The following is a 24,155-nucleotide window of genomic DNA, read 5'->3' as shown; positions in this document are numbered from 1 at the left end:
TAAGAGTAAGAACTGGAAAACACTTGCCTCCAAATATGGTTTGAAGCAAAAGATGACATATGCTGAAGTTGAAGAGGATATCAAAAGTGGATCTTATGGGGGGATGACCTGAAGTCCCGAGTTCTATTGTACCTTGTCGGGATATTTCTTTGTCCAACAGGTGATACGTCAACGAACAAGGACATTATGAAGCTCATTTGCGATGAATGCTTGAAGGGTGAATTCAATTGGGCTGAATATGTTCATTCAAAATTGATTGAATCAATAATCACCTTTCAAAAGGGCATCCATAGATACCTCAAAGGGTGCATATCAATCTTAGAGGTAACTGAGTTGAAGAACATTTTTGTTTTTTTATATAAAATGATAGTATAGTTATTATATAAAATGATAAATTTTATTATAAATGCAGGTTGCACTGTTCGATTTTTGGTCGGGCTGTGATAGTTTGTCGGGTTATGAAAGAACCGGAGTGGCACACATCCGTGCATGGGGGAAGGAAGAGGTGGTTAGAGTGATGGCAAAGTTGAAGTCGGATAGATCGAGGAAGCAAAAGCTAAGTGCCAAATTTCTTGTGCTCTGCCTCGAGGATATAGGATACTGCATGCATTTAACTAATTGGTCCCAAAACGTGAACGTATATCATTACAACTATCCTTATATAAAATTAAGAACAATTCCTTGACAACTGAATACAACTATTATATGTAATTTTCAATCATGCACTCCTTATGTTGGAGGGCTCAAAACCCTAAACCCTCAAAGGAAACTTGCCTTACCAATTCCTAGCTTACCATTTGGACCCCCCAGATTTTATTGGCTATGCAGTCAACATGATTAACTTGGATAATCCCAAATTACAGAATTGATTCCGGCCATGATTGCGGGAGACTCTAGTCTATAGATTGTTTGGCATTTATGTGATGATGCGATGGAATATTAAACGGTATCATAAGCCACAATCAAAATAGACTAAGAGAGGAAATTTTGTATACGATTCATAATTTTGTATATGATTTATAATTTTGTATGTCAATGTAATAGGTTATATTAGATGAGAAAAGTTAGCAATAGGTTGTTGTACATGTTTCTTATACACAATAGGAGTCATGTTGATACTTACGATATATGGAGATCGTTGTCATCACGTGCGAGACTGAATGGCCATTCATTTCCGTCTTCAAAAAAATCAGTTAATGTAGGTTATGTGCTTGTATTCAAACTGAGCTTGACTTGAGGACATGTTAGATTGTTATGTCCCTCACCGTTGTAGAACCTACATTGCCTAATTTTCTTCTTGGCCTTGTTCTTCAGTACTTCTTTTCGATTGCGTTGTTTTCGCTGAGGGTCGCGAACGTTGTTTACTACACTACTCTAGTTGACTGAATCATTCAAACCAAATGAGTTTTCAAATTCTTTTGTTAGTCTTTTCATCTCATCTCTTGCAGTTTTGAAAGACGCGTCTGTCTTTGATGCAATGTAGCATAACATACTTGACGTTGCACGTAGAGCAGTGAACCTTGCCATTTGCATTACTTCTGGAGGCACATTCAAGTCAACATAACTGGGTGCAGAAGCCTTCGCATCCTTAGTCCACCTACTTTGAATCAAAGTCCCGGGAAAATATGTGTAATCCAAGTGCTTCAAAATGTGAAGTTGATGGCGACACGAAAGTTCGACGGTCTCGAATTTTTTGTATGAGTAATTTAGGGTTTTCGTACGATAATCAAAACTAATTTCAAATGTCCTATTTTTTTATTTGTACTTTATCAAAATATAATTTTGACATTCATTTGATAAGGACTGAATCTCTTCCTGAATCCGGTACAATGTCTCCCGTAGAAGTTCATCTTGGAACGCACGGAAAGATTCGCATGTATAAATCTCAGCAGCATGGCTTTCAAGGTCGACCAGTTTTGTGATCTGGAAGGGCTTCGTCTGGGAACTTAAGTAATCCTCTTTTAACTCATTCATATGCATTCTACTAATTTCATCTTTAATTGCACGAACAATATCTAAATATATCTTCTTGTGTTTCAGTGCAATCGCGAGTGAAGCATTCATAGACTCCCACCTTTGTGTTGAGCGAATATTGGCAAAGAAATGACCGGTTATATATGTTAATGCCCATAAGTGCCGAGTATTTCCCTTCTTAATCACCCATGAATACTTTTCGACGTTGAATTCTAAAACAACAGAACACCATTGAATATCAAATTCCTCGATTGTCCACCAGGAAGTCATGCATTTTGAGAATGCTGCTGTAAATTTTGGGTCACCAATGTTAGTTTGTGCATTGCGAAAAAGATGCCAAGAACATAATTTGTGCTTAGCATAAGGGATAACATATTTGATAGCCCTCTGCATTGTCCTATCCCCATCGGTGACAACTGAAATAGGCGATTTATTCATCATGGCTTTTAAAAAATTATGTAGCACCCACTCGAAAGATTGGGATGTCTCACCATCGATTATGGAAGTGGCAAACATAATTGTGTTATGGTGATGATTAACACCGACAATAGGCATAATTGCTCGAACATACAAATTATCTTTGTACGTTGTGTCGAACGTAATTACATCACCGAAGCATGTGTAATCTGATCTCGATGTATAATCCGACCAAATAAGATTATGCAATGACCCTAATTTGTCTACCGGGTATGTCATAAAAAACCCAGGATCATCATGTTTCTTATAATCAAAGTAAGAAATAAGCGCATTCACATCCCCATCGACGATTTCCTTTGCTTTACCTCTTTGAAGTGCATTGTAGAGGTCTTTATGTATAAATCCAACATTATGATAGCCCATTGCTTGTTGCGTTAAATAGTTCATTACTTGTGACGTGCCAAATATTAGGACTGTCGGCGTACCCCATGGCGTAGCGAAAACAAAACTCGACGGTCTCACCAGCGATCCAAGTACGAAAAAATGAAATCGGGAGGAAGGTATACGAATACTTACAGTGAGTTCCTTGAAGAACAGTAAGGACAACAGTGAATACTGGTGATGTAGATCGGTTCGAATCGTAAGCCTCCACGAAATCACGTCTCGCCTTTACTCAGTTCACCCGATTGAGAGCAATAATTTTCTTCCCCAAAACAGTTTTGAGAGAAAAACGAATAAGGGTTTGTGTGTGTGTGTTTTAAACGGCTGCTAGACCTAACACACCCTTTTATAGCCAAGTTACCATAATCATATTAGGGTTTTATTAATTTAAATTAATTAAATCTATATTTAATTAATTGGAATTTAATAATCCTTTTATATTCAAGTTACCCTAATCATATTAGGGATTTTATTATTTCAAATTAATTAAATCTATATTTAATTAATTGAAATTAAATATTCGGGATTATTAAAACATATATTTAATTAACTCTAGATATATATTTTAGTAACGTACCACAAATTGTACATCTTTACTCATTTCAATCCTAGGGTGTGACCCTGTAGGTTTTTGTAACGTTAGCAGTAATTATTAGAACAATTCTAATATTACATACAATGAGTGACATCTAGCAATATATCATTGTCACATAAGTTATAAGAAAATATGATTAGACATATATCATCTTGGTGATTAACTTTTTTATGTATTAAATCCTTATGTCCTTTATATCTAAAATAGGCACAAGTCTTGAAATAGTCACACTTGTATAGCCCATCTATTGTTTCTTGATATCTAGAGTAGACTTTAATTAACGAATAATTTATGATATCTCATATCAACTTATTCGAGCATGTCCATGCGTTTCTAGTTTTACTCAATCAAGTGGCATGTGATATATTTCCTATTATGTAAGAAGGACAAATCCTATCTTAATCATACACACCACTACATATATTGAGATATATTCAATAATAGTCTTTATAGAGAAACCAGTTACGGAGCTTGTTTAGCTGCATCAAAACATACAACAATATATGTTGGGATAGTACTGATCTCAAGTTTGAGGATCATACATATAGTCATCACCATGAGCAATGTTATGACTGTCATATAATAATCCAAGACATATGCTCATGGTGGGTCAATCCAATACATTTTTCTCTAACAATATAATCATGTATCAATTCTGACATCTCTATGTCAATGACAACTCATTGTCTTCAATCAATAACATGTTAGTCTTAAGCGTATTATTATTGTCCATGACCATAATAATACTTGACTAGGGATCTTTTAATAATAACAATTATGTCATTATATGGACTTTATTATCTTCCAGTTTATGTTAAACACATATATATAACTGAAAATAATAGCGGCAATGCCTTTATTTAATAAAATCGATAAATAAAAGTATTATTACAATCATCATATGATTGGTCTTTGGGCATACTCTAACAATCTCCCACTACCACAAAGACCAATCACTCACATATCTAATACCGAGTGACTCAGTGTGATGATCATGCCTCTGCTGTGTAAGAGGCTTCATCAAGGGATCATCAATGTTGTCATCCGTGTGTACTCTACATATTTCCACATCTCATCGATCAATGATCTCTCGAATGAGATGAAGCGCCTAAGAATATGTTTGGATCGTTGATGAGATCTGGGTTCCTTTTATTGTGCAATGGCTCCATTATTGTCACAACGGAGTTCTACAACATTTGATATGCTGCGAACAACCCCTAATTCTGATATGAACTTCTTGATCCAAACAACCTCTTTTGTTGCTTCACTGGCTGCAATGTATTCAACCTCTGTTGTAGAATCAACTACTGTGTCTTGCTTTGAAATTTTCCAGCTCACAGAACCTCCATTAAGACAAAACACAAAACCCGATTGCGATTGTGAGTCATCCTTGTCAGTTTGGAAGCTGGCATCAATATAACCTTTTATACTAAGCTCTTCTTCCCCTCCATAGAAAAGAAATTTATCCTTAGTTCTTCTTAAGTACTTAAGGATATTTTTAAACTCAGTGATTTTCACCAGGTTTTGCTTGATACCGACTTGTCATGCTTAGAGCATACGATACATCTGGTCGAGTACATATCATGACATACATTATAGAACCAATAGTCGAAGCATATGGAATCTTATTCATCCGTTCTCTTTCTAGTGGAGTTGAAGGACACATTTCCTTAGAAAGAGAAATGTCATGTCTCATAGGAAAAAATCCTTTCTTGGATTCTTCCATACTGAACCTTTTCAGCAGTTTGTCTATATATGTACTTTGACTCAAACCTAGAAGTCGTCTTGATCAATCTCTATAGATCTTAACTCCTAAAATATACGCTGCCTCACCCAAATCTTTCATAGAAAAACAACTAATTAACCAAGTCTTAAGAGACTGTAAAGTAGGTATATCATTTCCTATGATGAGTATGTCGTATGCATACAAGATTAGGAAAGAAACAATGCTCCCACTAGCCTTCTTATAAACACAAGGCTCATCTTCATTTCTGATAAATCCAAACTCTTTGATTGAATTATTGAAACGAAGATTCCAACTTCAAGAAACTTGCTTTAGTCCATAAATAAACCTCTGTATCTTACAAACCTTTTCAGTATTTCCTGGAAAGACAAAAACCTTCTGGTTGTGTCATATACACATCCTCTTCAAGTTTTCCATTAAGGAAGGCGGTTTTGACGTCCATTTGCCAGATTTCATAATCATGGAATGCAGCTATTGCGAGCAAGATCCAGATGGACTCAAACATAGCTACAGGGGAGAATGTTTCGTTATAGTCTACACCATGAACTTGTCAAAAACCTTTAGCGACTAATCGCCCCTTGTATATTTGTACATTACCATCTATATCGGTTTTCTTCTTGAAAACCCATTTACACCCTATAGGTTTGACCCCTTTAGGTGGTTCAACCAAATTCCATACTTGGTTTACTGATATGGAATCCATCTCAGATCTCATGGCTTCAAGCCATTTCTCAAAGTCTGGGCTAGACACTGTCTCTTGATAAGTCCTGGGCTCATCTTGATCCATAAGAAGAACATCTCCATGTGTCGTAATGAGAAATCCTAATCTCTCAGGTGCACGATGTTCTCTTGTGGATCTACGCAGTGGTTGTGTTTCTAAATCTGTTGAATGCTCCTCAACAACTTGTGAAACATGCTCAACTTCAGGTTCATTTATCTGTTGCTCTTAAACTTTTCCAAGTTCAATATTTCTACCCTTCCCTTTCTTTGAGAGAAATTCTCTTTCGAGAAAAACTCTTGTTCGAGCAATAAACACTTTGTTCTAGTTAGGGTTGAAGAAATAATATCCCTTAGTTTCTTTAGGATATCCAACAAATATACACTTATGAGATTTAGGTTCGAGCTTTGTAGACATCTGATGTTTTATATAATCTTCACAACCCCAAATCTTTATAAAAGACATACTGGGATGTTTCCTAGTCCATATCTTGTATGGTGTCTTTTGAACCGATTTAGATGGAACACAATTTAGTGTAAAAGTGGCTGTTTTAAGTGCATGTCCCCAAAAAGAACTAGAAAGATCACTATGACTCATCATCGATCGAACCATATCTAACAGTGTGCGATTCATTCTTTCAGAAACTCCATTCCACTGTGGTGTACCAGGTGGTGTAAGTTGTGAGACAATCCCACATTCTTTTAGGAGTTCATCAAACTCTATGCTTAAGTATTCTCCACCTCGATCTGACCGAAGTGCCTTGATGCTCTTGCCTAGTTGATCTTGTACTTCATTTTTAAATTCCTTAAACTTTTCAAGGGCTTCAGATTTATGGCGCATAAGATAAATATACCCATACCGAATGAAGTCATCGGTAAAAGTAATGAAGTAATGGAATCTACCTCTGGCTTGTGTATTCATTGGTTCACATACATCACTATGTATCAACCCCAATAAATCACTTGCTAGCTCACCTTTACTATTAAAAGGAGCTTTAGTCATTTTTTTCAACAAGCAAGATTCTCATACATCATATTGTTTGAAAACAAATGAATCTAAGAATCCATCTTTATGGAGTTTTGATATGCGTTTCTCACTTATATGGCCTAAATGACAATGCCAAAGATAAGTTTGATTCGAGTCATTTGTTTTTGATCTCTTAGTATTTATGTTATAAATGGTTTTTTCTTGATCCAAAATATAGAGACCATTAACCAATTATGCCGAACCATAAAAAACACTATTGAGATATAAAGAACAACAATTATTCTTAATAATAATCTCAAAATCAATCTTGTCCAAACAAGAAATAGAAATAATGTTCTTAGTCAAACTAGGCACATAATAACAATCCTCTAAATTTAAATCAAGTCCACTAGGCAAAGATAAAACATATGTCCCTATAGATAATGCAACAACTCTTGCTCCATTTCTCACTCGTAGGTCCACGTCTCCTTTAGCCAGATTCCTTCTCTTTTGCAGTCACTGTACAGAAGTACAAATATGAGAACCACAACCAGGATCTAATACCCAAAAAGTAGATGTTGACAAATTAACATCAATAACATAAATACCTGAAACAAACGTTCCGTTTGCTTTTGCCTTCTTGATCTCTTCAAGGTAAACATGGCAGTTTCTCTTCCAGTGTCCGGTCTTATCGCAATGGAAACATTTTCCTTCTTTTCTAACTCCCCCTTTGGGTTTCAATGCATTTTTCCCTTTTGGTTTGGTCTTACCATTTCCATTAGACTTTGCCATTACTTTTTTTTCCCTTTCCTTTGTCCTTGTAGACCATCAGAATGGGCTTAGGTCCAACCTTTTTCATGTTACTTTCAGCAGTTCGTAATATGCCAAGTAACTGTGGCAAAGTCTTGTTAAATTCATTCATTTTGAAATTAAGGACAAATTGGCTAAAGCTATCTGGCAACGATTGCAGGATAACATCGGTAGCTAATTCATCTTTGAGAGGAAATTCCAACTTTTCCAACGTTTGGATGTAGCCCATCATCTTGATGACAAGAGCTCCTACAGGAGTTCCCTCTGCCATTTTGCATTGAAATAGAGCTTTAGAGGTCTCATATCTCTCTTGACGTGCTTGCCCTTCATATATTTCTTTGAGATTTTGAATCATCTCATATGCAATCATGTCCTCATGTTGCTTCTGAAGCTTAGGAGTCATGGTGGCAAGCATTAGACATCCAACATCTAACATATCATCTATATGTTTCTTGAATTTGTCTTTGTCAGCTTTTGAAGCATTAGCTGCCGGTTCATTAGGAACAAGTTCCTCAATGACATATTTCTTCCTTTCCTGTTTGAGAACAATTCTCAAATTATGAAACCAGTCAAGGAAGTTTATGCCATTAAGTTTATCATTCTCAAGGAGTGATCGCAGTGATAAAGTGTTGTTTGCCATTAAATATACAACAATGGAAATATTAAAGTAAGTAAATTTACCGAATTAAAATTTATCGATTTAATTGTGGCACGTATCACCCTTGCCATTAAACTCATGTTCCCGTGCGAATCCCTTGTAAAAGTACCAAGCTTGATCACGTGAAGAGAAGAGTTGACTAACCAATCTATCAGATTCATCAACATTATGTACTTCATGGCCTTCCTTGGTTGGCTTAACATTGTCTGCATCAGTATGATCCATGACAAAAATTTTATTGTGCAAGTTCAGTGGTCATGGAGTTGATGGAGATGTAAGTAAAGGTTCATTGAACAATATGTTTCAGTCGTGCTTTCAATAGGATATAGTATTGGTAGTGGTAGTTGAAGGGTGGATATAACATTAAATTCGCATGACATATTTAGGTATGCACAATAACTACCTAAATATGTATCGATATATTTATAAAAAGTATCGATCCCAAAAACATCGAAACACATAATTATAATGTAATAGGCAAATTTACAATGTAACCGATATAAATTTACTGGTTTTATGAGAAAATAGGTCTACATAATGTATCGACTCTTGTGGAACTTGTGTCGATACTTATTGTCCAGAATGAAAGCCGAAAAGGGTGCACACATAAAGTGTCGATACATTTATAAAAAGTATCGATCCCAAAAACATCGAAACCCATAATTATAATGTAATATGTAAATTTACCATGTAACCGGTAGAAATTTACCGGTTTTATGAAAAAATAGGTCTACATAATGTATCGACACTTGTGGAACTTGTGTCGATACTTTTTGTCCAGAATGAATGCCAAACGGGGTGCACGCATAAAGTGTCGATACATTTATTATAAGTATCGATCCCAAAAACATCGAAATCGATAATTACAATGTAATAGGTAAATTTACAATGTACCGGATAGAAATATACCAGTTTTATAAGAAAATAGTTCTACATAATGTATCGACACTTTTTAAGTTTGTGTCGATACTTTTTTCCAGAATGAATGCCCAACGAGGTACATGCATAAAATGTCGATACATTTAAAATTGTATCGATCCCAAAAATTTCGAAACCGATAATTATAATGTAATAAGTAAATTTGCAATGTTACCGGTATACTTAAATCGATTTAGTTAGAAAATGGGTCAATATAAGCGCTACCTATTCCATTATATAAGCGCTACCTAATATGTTATTGTATTTGATAATATTTCCGATTAAATGATATAATATAACCAATTTAAATTTTAACCGATCACTTATTTAACAATCTATTTTTTTATCGTTTTTTAGGCGGAGCATAACATAAATTTTCGGGAAAGATTAGAGGTGGCGGTTGTTAGAATTAAGAGGGGATAGATTCCTCAACTTCGTTCAGATTTGTCGAGAGAGAGAGAGAGAGAGACCAATCCATTCCTCCTTTCTCACCCTTCTTTTACCCCCATTTCCCTCCGTTCCAATCAAACCCCTCCCCATTCCAAGAAGCTCCTCTCCCAAAATGCCCCCAACTGCTTCGTAATTTTCCATTCCGTTCGCTTATTACTTCCTGTTTCGATCTGTTTATGGGTTTTGATGCTTACTTCTTTTATATATATCGTGGATGATGGCAAGTTGTCACATCGGCTAAAGGAGAGCTGTTGAAGGTTATCATATCAGGGGGGCTCCGGCTTCTGGTAAAGGTACCCAATGCGAGCTCATCACCCAAAAAGTAATCCATCTTCTTTTTTTTTTTTTAAAAATTATGCTTTGATTTTCTTATTCTCAATTGAAGTTAAAATTTTAAATGATAATACCTGATATTTGTTTATTCAGTACGGTATGGTGCATATTTCTACCGGAGATTTATTGAGAGCGGAAATTGCCGTCGCTAGTGAAAACGGGAAGCTGGTAAAGGAATACATGGAGAAAGGGAAATTATCCCTAATGAAATTGTTGTTATGGTAGGGAAGATATTGTTCAGTTTATATAGAACACTTTTCCTATTCATGGATCCTATAGTTTTTGGTATTAGATGGTCAAGGAGCGTCTGCTGCAACCCGATTCTCAACAAAGGGGTTGGCTTTTAGATGGATATCCTAGGAGCTTATCACAGGCGGCTGCTCTCGAGGATTATGGGATCAGTCCTGATGTTTTCATTTTGTTGGAAGTAAGAATGTTGTATTGCTCTTCTAATTGATCAACCTTTCTACTGCATTCTGTTATTCGTTTGTTTGTAAATTAGTTTTCAAATATAGGTGTCTATCATTCTAGTTTAACATGTCCAACTTGGTTGCAGGTTTCCGAAGACATTCTTGTTGAGAGAGTGGTTGGACGAAGGTTGGACCCTCTTACTGGGAAGATATACCACTTGAAATATTCACCCCGGAGAACGACGAAATTGCATCCAGGCTTACACAACGATTTGATGATACTGAAGAGAAGGCATGTCTGATATTCCTTGCTTGATTGCTTTTGAGTTGGGATTATGTGTTTCTTTGAATTATTTTGGGATTCTTCTTCGAATCTTTTGTAGTAGTGACCTTTTGTTTGATTGAAAAATTACATTCTCTTATTTGCATTTTGCAGGTGAAGCTGCTGCTACGCACACATCATGAAAATGTGGATGATGTGCTTTCTGTATATAAATATATCACAGTCAAGGCATGTTTAATTCATTCTCTATGGCTTTAATTGATTTAAATTAAAGCTTGTGTGAGGTTCAAACGTTAGTCTTCCTAAATTGAAAGCCAAACACTTTATTGAATGAGGTTTTCTTACTAACCCTTAAATATGAAAATGTGCTGAATTCACACATTTTAATATGACATAATAATATCAGAGTTGGTCTTTGACACCCTAGTAGTGGAATCTTTTGGACTCCACAAGAGGGTTAAGATGTTGCCACATCCCACATCTGTCTCAATTTGTTCTTCTTTTATTTTATTTTTATTTTTTTTACATTTACCATACCCTAAGGAGTACGCGTCACCCTAGTAACACTGCTTTTGGAGTCTAGAATTTCACTTGTGCTGAATGGGATTATTTCTCGTAATTTTAGTATCTGTTAACTTGATGATGTGTAACATGAAAGGAAATTTCTGGTTAAAATGGGAAAATACAGCGGAGTATTGGCTTGGTGCATAAAATGGCAAGCTCCAATTAAATTCCATTAATGATCTCTATTTTATCCTAGTTCCATTTGAGTTCCCAACTACTATTTTGTTTTATTTGAATCTTTCGAACGATTTCGTCCTTTCGTCACATTTTTCATTGACTGGGAAAAAATCCATGTAGCGTGTCAAGGAAATGTCCATACAGCATGCCATGCTAGCTTAACTAATTATTTGATGCATGAAACCGTCTTAAAAGGTTAGGGACTTAAATGGAACAATTTAAAGTTAGTAACAAAAGTAGATCCAAAATTATTACCAAAGTAGCTTCTTTCCTTGAAATATCTCATTTTTTGCTAATGACTTCTTGCATTTCCACCTCCCATCTAGTTTCTCTTTACAATTTATTTCCATTCTCACCTTATATGAGGCTAGAATTTCCTTACAGTCTTGCTAGATTTAACTGAAGTATCCAATCAAATCCGGCCATATTGGTTGAACTCTTGTCAGATCTTTAGTTTTAAATTTAGTTTTTGAAACCACATTTGATAAGATCAAGTTAGACTATTGAAAGATAAGCTTCCAATTTTCTAGGCATTTAATTATTGGAACAATGTTCCTCAGAAGGGGGGGTGGGGGATACTATGGCACTTGATGTGGTGAATGTCTTGTGCCAATGACTAATGTGACTTCAGAAAAATTGCTAGAAAAGTTTCTTGAAGTACTATTGCTGTTTATGATGGCAAAGAGTCAACATCAGAAATGCCCTTGCAAGACGAACCAAGTAGAATTCAAACTATCTAAGCATGATGATATGCGTGAGTCAGTTACTTTTCAACGCAAACAGTTATCCACCTAAAATATCTTTTGTCATGTGTTAATTTGTTTCAAGATGAATATTTTCCGGTAACTATGTCTGAGAAGTAAAATGAAAAGACAAAGGGATTAATGAAAGGTATTATCATGAAATATACAGGCTGCCTTATTGTTTGAGACCATTCCAAAGATGAAGCTATATTCTGCTAAATTCAAAATTTGACAGGAAAACTGGTTTTGTGGATCTTTCAAGTTCAATTATCTTAGATCATTCTTTTTTATGAGAATACATTATTTGATTTTCAGGTTAATGGAAATGTGGCGAAGGAAAATGTGTTTGAACAAATTGATGCTGCTCTAACACATGTATCTGAGCAAAGGAAGGTGAATTCTGGATCTCTAGCTGCATAAATGAAAGCCTTATTACTCGAAAAATTGATGAGAAGTAAAGCTTTGGTGAAGATATTGTTTTGGAATGAGATGACAAATAAATAAGCAAATCTTGTAGAATGCAATTGTGTACAGGCGTTTGGTTTGATTATGATAGATTGAATTATTGGCAATATGCCAGATTTGACAATGAGAAATGTACCAAATTATCTCACAAGCATTGGTTACCACACCACAGAATTCTGCCTCAGCAAAAGGGTTTCTCTTCCAAGGAATTTTGGGACTGATCTAGGAATTTGAAATATCGACTAAGGGTTCGTTTGGTAATGCTGTATAAACGCACTTTTGGTCTAAAAGTCAGATTTGAAAGTAAAATTATTACTAAACGGATAAAATTTAAAAGTGTATTTAAAACAGTGATTTTAAACCAACTGCAAAAGTTGAATTTTCTTGTTTTTTTAGTTCAAATTTCCATTTATAAGCAAAGTTATGATTTTATCCTTACTATGATGATGGGCTCCATTTCTAGCCCAGAATTTTGTTTTAAAATTCAATTGTTTTTATAAATTATTTATTAATTATATACTAATTATATTTTGTCTATATTTTTTAGTTTCATTTCATATTTTTATTATAATTATATTTATCATTTATATTTTTATAATTTAATTTGATATTTTTATATATTAAAGATTAATAAATTTAAAATAATTTAAATAAAAGAGATTTTATTTTATTAAAAGTACTTTTGGATAACAATACCAAACAGTTAAATTTTAAACTGTACTTTTAAAATATACTTTTAAAAATTCTTTTATACAACACTTTTAAAGGCCACTTTTCAAAATCAATGCCAAATTGGTCCTAAGAGAACAATGTGAACCGAGGCCCTATTGTCATTCTATTAAAATTAAAATATAGTTTTATAATCGAAGAGATTAAAAGTTCAATGAGATAAACGACACATAACCTAAAATTAATGATATTTAATGTAATATTTTTAAATTTAATTAATTGTTTTATATATATATATATATATATTTTAAAAATATGGTTGTATTTAGTGCTAAAACACTAATCAAGCCACATCAATGCACCATATAGTTTAGGTTTACACACCAGGTACCATCACCCCTACAATATTAAACCAAAATCACCTACATAACTGTTTATTAATTATTGAATCCAAATATCACTTAAAATAATTAATTATATGTAGACACTCATTTTCGTCTGGATTTGTTTTCTGTTTCTTTTTTCTTTTATTATATATATATAGTAATATAGTTTTTTTGACAAAGTATAATATATAATTTTCAGAAAACAGTTTTCAAAAATATATATATTATATATAATTTTGAAAACATTTTTAAAATATATATAATATATAGTTTTGAAAACATTTATATTATATAATTTTTAAAACATTTTTTGAAAATTATATAATATATAGTTTTTAAAATCATTTTGAAAACTTATATAATATATAGTTTTAAAAAAACCTTTTTGAAAAAACTATATAATATAAAAAACAGTTTTTGAAAACTCATATAATACTTTTAAAAATCATTTTTGAAAACTATTTTTGAATTTTTTTAAAGTATAATATATGATGTTTTAAGATATATATTATATAGATTATATTTAGTATATTATTTTTATTATTTATTATTTATTTATTTTATTCATTTAATTTAATTTAATTTAATTTAATTTATTTTTTTTCTCAAGTCCAATGTCTCGTTTCTGGTCCAAACAGCAGTCCAAAGGGTCTTGGGGCCTGAACCTACCCAACAAGGAAACTAGGGTTTTCATTTACCTCAGTCAGCGCTGCATGGGAGAACAACGCGCAGATCAAGCCAACGACCAACAGAACTTCTGGCCGAAATCCCCGGGATTGAACCATCCCGGGGATTTCTGTCAACCCACGACCACACAACCGTGGCAACACGTAAACTACGGAGATAGCCTCCGACGATGAGGTATAAATATCCATCAAAGTGTTAACAGGGAGGACATCAACACAACATCATCGAGAAAATTGAGAGCCACAAAATACCAACAACCATCACAGAAAACCCATCATCATCGAGAAATAATAGTACCCAAAAACATCAGAGAACGGTACCAACACAACACGAGAGCCGACAAAAATATCAACGATCGAACACTACCAACAGAACAAAGAACCCAAACACACAACGAAAACAACAAAATCGAACCAAGAAACAACCAGAATAAATCCAAAGGCCGAAGCCCCAGCAGAAAATCCAAGCAAGAAAAAATCAAAGCAAAGCAAATCGAAAAGCCAACGGGAAGGTGAGGAGTTTTCGCTAAAAAAGGTAAGAAACCACAACTTTCAGGCTAGATCTACTCCGATCTAGAGGTTTTTTCGTTGTTTTGAGGCCGAATTTAGTATCGGGGAGGTCAGGAGAGTATTTGGTGAGAGTTTGGCTTTTTCAGCCACCAGACGGCGGCCTGCGTTCGACCGGGGAGGGAAAGTGGAGAGCGTTTGGGAGAGATGATATCTTTGAGAATGTGAGAAATGAAGTGCAAGGGGTGTGTTTGGCTATTTATATACAAAGGACCGATTTGTAAATAGAAGATTCTTAAATTCCTTCCACCGTCCCTAAAATTTTGAGTCACAATTCAATTTGGTCACCATCTGTAAATTTTCCTTCAGATTTCCAATCTAATCAATTTAGTCCCTGTTTATATTTTTTATATTTTGTGAATTGGCACCTAACTTTTTATTTTTTTCTTTTGCAGTTCATTTTAATACCAATTTAATCCATTAATTTCAATTTGTCTCAATTTGATCCTCTAAGTTGTTGCTTTATTTAATTTTTGAGTTTTTTCTTTTCGTCATATTTTCTCTATTTTATTGTTTTTTTTAAAATTTAACCTTTTTTGTAATATTATTTAATTATTTTTTTATCTTATTTTATTTATCTTTATCTTTATCTTTTTCGTTTTCTTTGATTTCTTTTTTTATTTATTCTATTTTTTATTCTTTTCCTTGACTTTTTCTTTCTTTCTTTCTTTCATTTTCATTTTTTTGCTTTATTTAATTTTTATTATTTTTTAATATATATTTTATATATTTTCTTTTTTTTTCTCTTGATTTAACATTTATTTATTTTATTTCTTATTTATTTATTTATTAATTCATTTTTTCTATCTAACATTTTCGATATATTTTTTAGAGAAATTTTAACCAATCAGAGGTAAGCAATTCGAATCGGATTTTTAAATTTTAATTTTAATTTTTAATTTTCGTAATTAAGACAACCGACAAATTAATTGGTACCGAAAGGGCGGTTCAAGGGTGCTAATCCTTCCTTGACCGTAACCGACTCCCGAACCCGACACATTTCTGGTATAACGTAGATTACGTAAGATGGTGTCCGATCAACCTAAAATTTGTTTTCAAATGATCGATGACGACTCCAATTCGTTTAATCCAAGTTGAAGCCTAATTCTGGGGCCCACCCGAATGGCGGTTCCAACAACTTGGCGACTCTACTGGAGACAGGTAAGTGAGTCAGGCTGAAATTAATTTCCGGTTGTCTTTTTGAGCGAAAATTACAACTTTAATTTTTATTTATTTATTCGATTCTAATTATTTATCTTTGATTATTTTTCAAATAAATAGTTGTACTGACGTTTTTCTCAATGATTTCAGATTTTTCAAAATTTTCATCTCAATCTCTATACCCGAGCTCCAAACCCTTTTAAGTGGGGGTGAAAGCGACGCCTTCATGGGAATTTATTCTCCGTATGGGCATACGTGAATGTTTCCTCTCGAGTTTAACTTAGTCCACATAAGCTTGTAATGGGCTTAGGACTAAGGGTCTGGAAAGCCCAAGGGGACACCAGCAAGGAGAACTCAAGTACTTTTTTTAGAACCTAAACCGGGAGAGTATAAGGAATTAGAGCCCACCCCAAAATCTCATTCTAAACCCTCATTCCAAACCCTAGGCTACTTTGTTTCATGCTTTACTTTCTGTTCAAAGAATGCGAACTAGACAAATATGCGGTTAGGATTTGTTTGAAATTACCATGCGGGATAGAGATCATGTCCAGGTAGGAATAATAAGCATGTGGGGGTAGATATCATGTGGGATATGATTTTTCATTTTTATTATTGTTTTGGATTTACCTCACTAATTCTTTTAATTTTTGTTCTCTTTTATTTGGTTTTCATAATTTGCATCATTTAAAACGAGGTGTTGATCCACCAAAAACGTGTTTGTTAAACATGAATAATTTGCATTAATGGACAAAGGGGTTATAATACAAAGAGATAGAGAGCTCAGGAGTCCATCCGTGGTCAAAGAATACTCAGAGGCAAAGGTTGCAGGGGCAAGACGAGGAAAATGTTACTGACCCGGAGAGTCTTTTCGAAAATTATAAGAACAAGATAGAGAAACCTTAGCTAAGCTGGAGACCATTATTGACACAAGTCGATAAACTTCAGATGCATGGTTCCAATGGCGCTCTCGTTTGGAACAAGCTCGGCATAGAGTGAAAGCCGGAGATGTAGCCCTTCGAGACCTTTTTTGGGGCAAGCAGCTCGTCACCTGCACAAGTTTAGCCAAAGGAGCCAGAATGGTTCGACATGATATTTAACCGTTAAAAAAAAGGCAGAAGATGAATAAACATGTCAGAAGATGTGCAAGATCTATACCATCAAAACATTTTTTGTCTTTGCAGACGTAACACTTTTTTTCCCAATAAGGATTATTCAGAATAACAGGCACATTTTTTGGATCAATGCCTCGGACATTTCATGCATCATGCATTTAGACATTTTGCATTTTGTTATTTTCTTTACATTCACATTAACTAACAGAAACATGTCTCATCGGAAAGGAACAAATAATAGAGATACCACCTCAAGCTCAGGAAACGCCCCATCCGCATAACACCTGCTTGAAAAAGAAAAAAATGGAAGCCAAAATTGCTCAGATTGAGGAGAACATGTTGAAGCTCCAGAGAGAGTTGGAAGACAAGATAAACGAGAGTAGTCTGAGTACTCTGAATACAATCTTGAAAAACCAAGAGTCCTTGGTCGATCAAATTGTGGCCAAGTTGGTTGGCCTACAACAGACCAGTGCGCCTGGGGCAGGTTCACCGGAAGGGGTAACTATACCACCTACCCCACAAGTGGTTGTCTCACCTGAAATCTTACCAGAACTTTGAGGGGACTCATATGCTGCGAAAGTGAAGCCCTCTTCCTCTGTATTTAACCCTGAGAACAATCTGGGTTATTACCATATACCAGATTCAGACGAAGAGGACAAATCAAATAAGATGGAGAAGAAAATCAAGCAATTGGAAGACCAAATAAAGGTAGTTAAAGGAGACCATGACTACCCTGGAATGGATGCCGCAGAGCTTAGTTTGGTCCGGACTTGGCTCTTCCTCCGAAATTCAAGTCCCTAGAATTCGAGAAGTTTGACGGGAATAGTTGCCCATCCGCTCACATCACCATGTTCTGCAAAAATGACAAGATATGGAGGAAACGATCAACTCCTGATCCACTGCTTCTAGGAGAGTCTGTCGGGTTCAACCATCCGGTGGTACAACCAGCTAAGCTGATCAAATATCAAGACCTGGAGGGACCTGGCCAAGTCATTTTTGGGACAATACAAGCATGCCAATGACATAAGGCCATATCGAGTTATTCTACAAACCATGGAAAAGAAGTATAACGAGAGTTTCAGGTAATACACACAAAAATGGAGGGATTTGGCTGTACAAGTTCATCCGCCCTTGGATGAGAAAGAAACCCAAAAACTTTTTTGTACAGACCCTGAAGACTCCATACTTCAGACACCTGGTTGCGATAACATCAAGAAGCTTTTCAGACTTGGTTATGGCCGGAGAAAAGTTGGCCATAAAGCAAGGTAAAATAAAGGATGGGGGAGCCAATAAAAAACCTCTTATGAGGGAGAGGGACGGAGAAATTAACAACATCAAACACCTCAGTAAAGTTGTTATAATCTCCAGCCCAAAATCAAATGCAACTGTACCGTCAGGTACTTCTAAACAAGATTCCAAAGAACCCAGGAAGGAAAGGGAACATTTCGACCCTATTCCGATGATATACAAAGAACTCTATCAATAACTTCTTGACACCCACATAGTGTCACCATATCCGGTGGAACCTATGAAACCCCCATACCCTAAGTGGTATGATGAGAGTGCTTATTGTGAATATCACGGCGGTGTCCCAGGGCTCACTATTGAGAATTGTTACGCATTCAAGAGAGTCATACAGAAGATGCGTAACCAGAACTGGATCGACTTCAACAACTTGGGGGCATCCAAGTGAGGAAGATCATTTCATCATTTGAGGCATTCTGTTTGAGTTTGTTTTTTTTTCATTTTTTTTCTCAAGTTTTTGTAAGAACATTTGAATAAATTTATGTTACTTTAATGATGACGAGCAATGAATCACATTTGCAAACTTGCAATTCTTTGAATATCAACTGAATTAAGAAACTATGTAAATGGTTTAAAGTTACAGATCTTTGACAAAGTAACATGATTTAAAACAAGGACCTCGACCTTACCTAGAATATACCCTAAAACACCATACCCTGCTCTTGTAGTTAACCAATATAACGTTTTCCTTTCATAAGGTGCGGACAACATGGGGCATCCTTTTGTATATGAAATTACTATGCTTTTTATTTAAGACATTCAGTGATGATAATGATCTTCACAGATGGAACAGTAGAGTAAGCAAATCTAATTTAGGTCAGTTGTTTGGAAATTGAACTCTAAAGATGAGGTTCCTTGATTTTCAAAAACACCTAGACTATAACAAGTTCTTCTTGACAAACTTAAGAAATTGGATTTGTATACCCAGATTATAATATTATATATGTACAATAAAGCTTGAGTTATCCCTCTAGAGCAATTGGTTAAACGCCCCGACTTTATGGATAATATTCAGCTAGCCTAATAAATGTAATTATACTATACAATAAAGCTTGAGCTGTCCCTCTAAGGCAATTGGTTAAACGCCCCGCCTTTGTGGATAATATTTAGCTAACCTGATAAAGGTGTTTACATATTGAGCTGTCCCTCTAGAGCAATTGGTTAAACGCCCCGACTTTATGGATTCAGCTAGCCAGATAATGGAAAATTTAAATAAGGAGTTTTGGTAAAATGGACTAAGGGAGTTAAAGAACACCTGTTATAGTCAAATTCACACGAGCACTCAAGAATTTCATTTTTAGACCGATATTTCTACACTACATTTGTTAGAAGAGATTACAAAACTTGAACAAATGGAAGATTTCAGAGGATCGAAATAAAAGGTCTAGTAATTAATCATGCTAGTTGTGTCATTTTGTCCGCATCCAATTAAAATGCCAAGCTAAAAAAGGGGCATGTTGCAACGACTAAGAAAAATGACATTTTTATGGCTGAAACCTTAGAAAATAGGAGGTCAACCTAAAGCCAACTCATCCATTTGAACATTTTTGAAAGAGCTATAACTCTGAAAGCATTAAAAGAGCTATTGATTCCTTTGATATACTTTGAACTCATGTTTATAATTTGATTCAATTAAGGAGCAATATTTTACAACATTTTTATCCTTTTCCCTCTTAAAACAAGAAAAAGGAGAAAAACATTTTCAAACAGAACAATCTCAGATATGAAAGGTCTGTAAAGCCAAAGCTCGAGAAGTTAAATGGGGCACGATCGATTCCAAGGACCAGATTGGCAGACAAAACACAAGACTCCAATCCAAGAGAAAACTCATTCATGTTGCATACATCTTAGGCATACTTAAGAGCATCACATTTATTATTTTTCGTATACATGATTTTTTACAGCTTTTAGAGTCAAGTTTCAACTTCAAGACGAAGGATACTCGATTCAAAAACACCTTTAAAGATTGATGGTGGTTGCTTAACTCAGCAGCGAGAAGCTATACCTCAACCAACTTGACGGATTGAAAGATTGACAATCAACTTCAGATGGGTTCGAGAACTAATTTAGAACGAATCCGTTTCAGCTTAACTCAACAGTGAGTAGCAGATTTCCAGCCAGATTTCAATTCCACAACGGAAGATATCCAGCTAACAGAATTTATCAGTGGACTTTCTCGTGAAAGGGAGTCATCCAAAATCATATCACTGGGTTCAGACCCGCTCAGAGGAAACACCTGAAGAATTATGACCGGCTTAGACCCGTGAAGGGAAGCCATTTAAAAAAAAAGAAACTATCGGCAATATAACTCAAGGCGAGAAGGGTTGTCTGTCGACCAAGACCTTCGAGTTCGACTACGCTCAGCTCCAAGGCACATCATTTTCAGCATAGCTCAAGGCTAGAAGGGCCATCTGCCACCCAAAGACCTTCGAGTTCGACTACGCTCAGCTCCAAGGCATATCATTTGCAACATAACTTAAGTCGAGAAGGGTTATCTGCCAACCAAAGACCTTCGAGTTCGATTACACTCAGCTCAAAGGCACCATCATTTGCAGCATAACTTAAGTCGAGAAGGGCTATCTGCCAACCAAAGACCTTTGAGTTCGATTACACTTAGCTTCGAAAGTACATCATTTGCAGCATAACTCAAGGCTAGAAGAGTTATCTGCCAACAAAGACCTTAGAGTTCAACTACGCTCAGCTCAAAGGTATATGATTTGCAACATAGCTTAAGTCAAGAAGGGCTATCTGCCAACCAAAGATCTTTGAGTTCGATTACACTCATCTTCGAGGGCACATCATTTACAGCATAACTCAAGGCTAGAAGGGTTATCTGTAACCAAAAGACCTTCGAGTTTGACTACGCTCAGCTCCAAGGCATATCATTTACAGCATAACTTAAGTCCAGAAGGGTTATCTGCCAACCAAAGACCTTCGAGTTTGACTACACTCAGCTCCAAAGCACATCATTTGCAGCATAGCTTAAGTCGAGAAAGAGCTATCTTCCAAAAACCCTCGAGCTCGATTACACTCAGCTTAGTGGCAAACCAAATTTACAGAATAACTCAAGGCAAGAAGGGCTATTTGGCAATAAATTGGTCGAGTTCGATTCCATTCAGCTCGATGACACCTCAATTACACTACTGTCCAGTTGCAATCGAGGTTTTCAAGTCAAGAAGAAGACTTGGGTTAACCGTGCCTCAGCGATAAAAAAACCGTTTTCCGGCAGCATAGCTTTAGTCGAGAAAAGCTATCTGTCAACGAAGACCTTTTGAGTTCGATTTCATTCAGTTCGAGGGCCTATCAACCACATGGTGGAATCAAAGAACTACTTTCTAGTCGATTTTTTAAACCAAGGACTTTAAACCGAGAAGAAGACCGAGGTTGACTACAATAGGGTAAAGAAAAGTTGCATCCCGATTCAAATCCCGAACTACGACTTCAATTCTATATCATTTCGAGATGGACTCGACTTCGCGACGGAGGAGCCATCCGCAACTCAATTCGACAGGGAGTTATTCCTAATTCAAATCAATTTCCAACTCCACCGAGCGAAAATTGGTTTCGTTTTATCTTTGTCCTATTTTTTGTGGACAAAGAGGGGCAGTTGTAGATACTCATTTTCGCCTAGAGTTGTTTTGTTTTGTTTTTCTTTTTTTATTTTATTATATATATATAGTAATATAGTTTTTTTGACAAAGTATAATATATATTTTTCATAAAATAGTTTTCGAAAATATATATATTATATATAATTTTGAAAACATTTTTAATATATATATAATATATAGTTTTGAAAACATTTATATTTTATAGTTTTAAAACATTTTTGAAAATTATATAATGTATAGTTTTTAAAATCATTTTGAAAACTTATATAATATATAGTTTTAAAAAAACCTTTTTGAAAAAACTATATAATACATAGTTTTAAAAAACATTTTTTTAAAAATTATATAATATATAGTTAAAAAAACCTTTTTGAAAAAACTATATAATATAAAAAATAATTTTTTGAAAACTCATATAATACTTTTTAAAATCATTTTGAATTTTTTTAAAGTATAATATATGATGTTTTTGAGATATGTATATTATATATATTATATTTAGTATATTATTTTTATTTTATTTTATTTTATTTTATTTTTTTCATTTAATTTAATTTAATTTATTTTAATTTAATTCATTTTTTTCTCAGGTCCAATGTCTCGTTTCAAGCCCAAACAGCAGTCCAAAGGGTCTTGGGGCTTGAACTAGCCCAACAAGGAAACTAGGGTTTCCATTTGCTTCAGTTAGCGCTGCATGGGAGAACAACACGCAGATCAAGCCAACGACCAGCAGAACTTCTGGCCAAAATCCCTAGGACTTATCAGTCAACCCACGACTATACAACCGTGGCAACAACCCACGTAAACTCCGGAGATAGCCTCCGATGACGTATAAATACCCATCGAAGCTTTAACAGGGGGACATCAACACAACATCATCGAGAAAACCGAGACCCACAAAATACTAACAACCATCACAGAAAACCCATCATCATCGAGAAACAACAGTACCCAAAAACATCAGAGAACGGTACCAACACAATATGAGAGCCCACAAAAATATCAACGATCGAACACTGCTAACAGAACAAAAAACCCAAACCCACAACGAAAACAACAAAATTGAACCAAGAAACAACCATAATAAATCCAAAGGCTGAAGCCCCAATAGAAAATCCAAGCAAGAAAAAAATCAAAGCAAAGCAAATCAAATCGAAAAACCATCGGGAAGGTGAGGAGTTTTCGCAAAAAAAGTGTAAGAAAACGCAACTTTCAGGCTAGATCTACTCCGATCTAGAGGTTTTTTCGTTATTTTGAGGCCGAATTTAGTATCGTGGAGGTCGGGAAAGTATTTGGTGAGAGTTTGGCTTTTTCGGCCACCGCCGGTGATGCCCGACGTGGTGGTCGACGCGGAGGAGTAGCCACTGGACGGCAGCCTGCGTTCGACCGGGGAGGGAGAATAGAGAGCGTTTGAGAGAGATGATATCTTTGAGAATGTGAGAAATGAAGTGAAAGGGCGTGTGTTTGGCTATTTATATACAAAGGACCGATTTGCAAATAGAAGATTCTTAAATTTCTCCCGCTGTCTTTGAAATTTTGAGTCGCAATTCAATTTGGTCACCATCTGTAAAGTTGCCTTATATTTTCAGTCTAATCAATTTAGTCACTATTTATATTTTTTTAATTTTGTGAATTGGCACCTTACTTTTTATTTTTTTCTTTTGCAGTTCATTTTAATACCAATTTAATCCATTAATTTCAATTTGTCTCAATTTGATCCTCTAAGTTGTTACTTTATTTTATTTTTGAATTTTTTCTCTTCGTCATATTTTCTCTATTTTATTGTTTTTTAAAATGTAACCTTTTTTGTAATATTATTTAATTATTTTTTATCTTATCTTATCTTATTTTATTTATCTTTATCTTTATCTTTATCTTTATCTTTGATTTCTTTTTATTTATTCTTTTCCTTTGACTTTTTCTTTCTTTCTCTCTTTCTTTCATTTTTCTTTCTTTTTTGCTTTATTTAATTTAATTTTTTCATTATTATAT

General features: G+C 34.9%; 1 pseudogene; it reads left to right on the top strand.

Annotated features, from left to right (window-relative positions):
* Nucleotides 1–9,445: 9,445 nt before the first annotated feature.
* LOC120177717 lies at nt 9,446–12,741 on the top strand (annotated as a pseudogene).
* The last annotated feature ends 11,414 nt before the right edge of the window (nt 12,742–24,155 follow it).

The sequence above is a fragment of the Hibiscus syriacus genome, unplaced genomic scaffold (genome assembly GCF_006381635.1).
Source record: "Hibiscus syriacus cultivar Baekdansim isolate YM2019G1 unplaced genomic scaffold, ASM638163v2 tig00112305_pilon, whole genome shotgun sequence".
In the NCBI taxonomy this organism is placed as follows: Eukaryota; Viridiplantae; Streptophyta; class Magnoliopsida; order Malvales; family Malvaceae; genus Hibiscus; species Hibiscus syriacus.
Note: the sequence above shows the minus strand (reverse complement) of the source record. Positions and strands in the feature narration are given on the sequence as shown.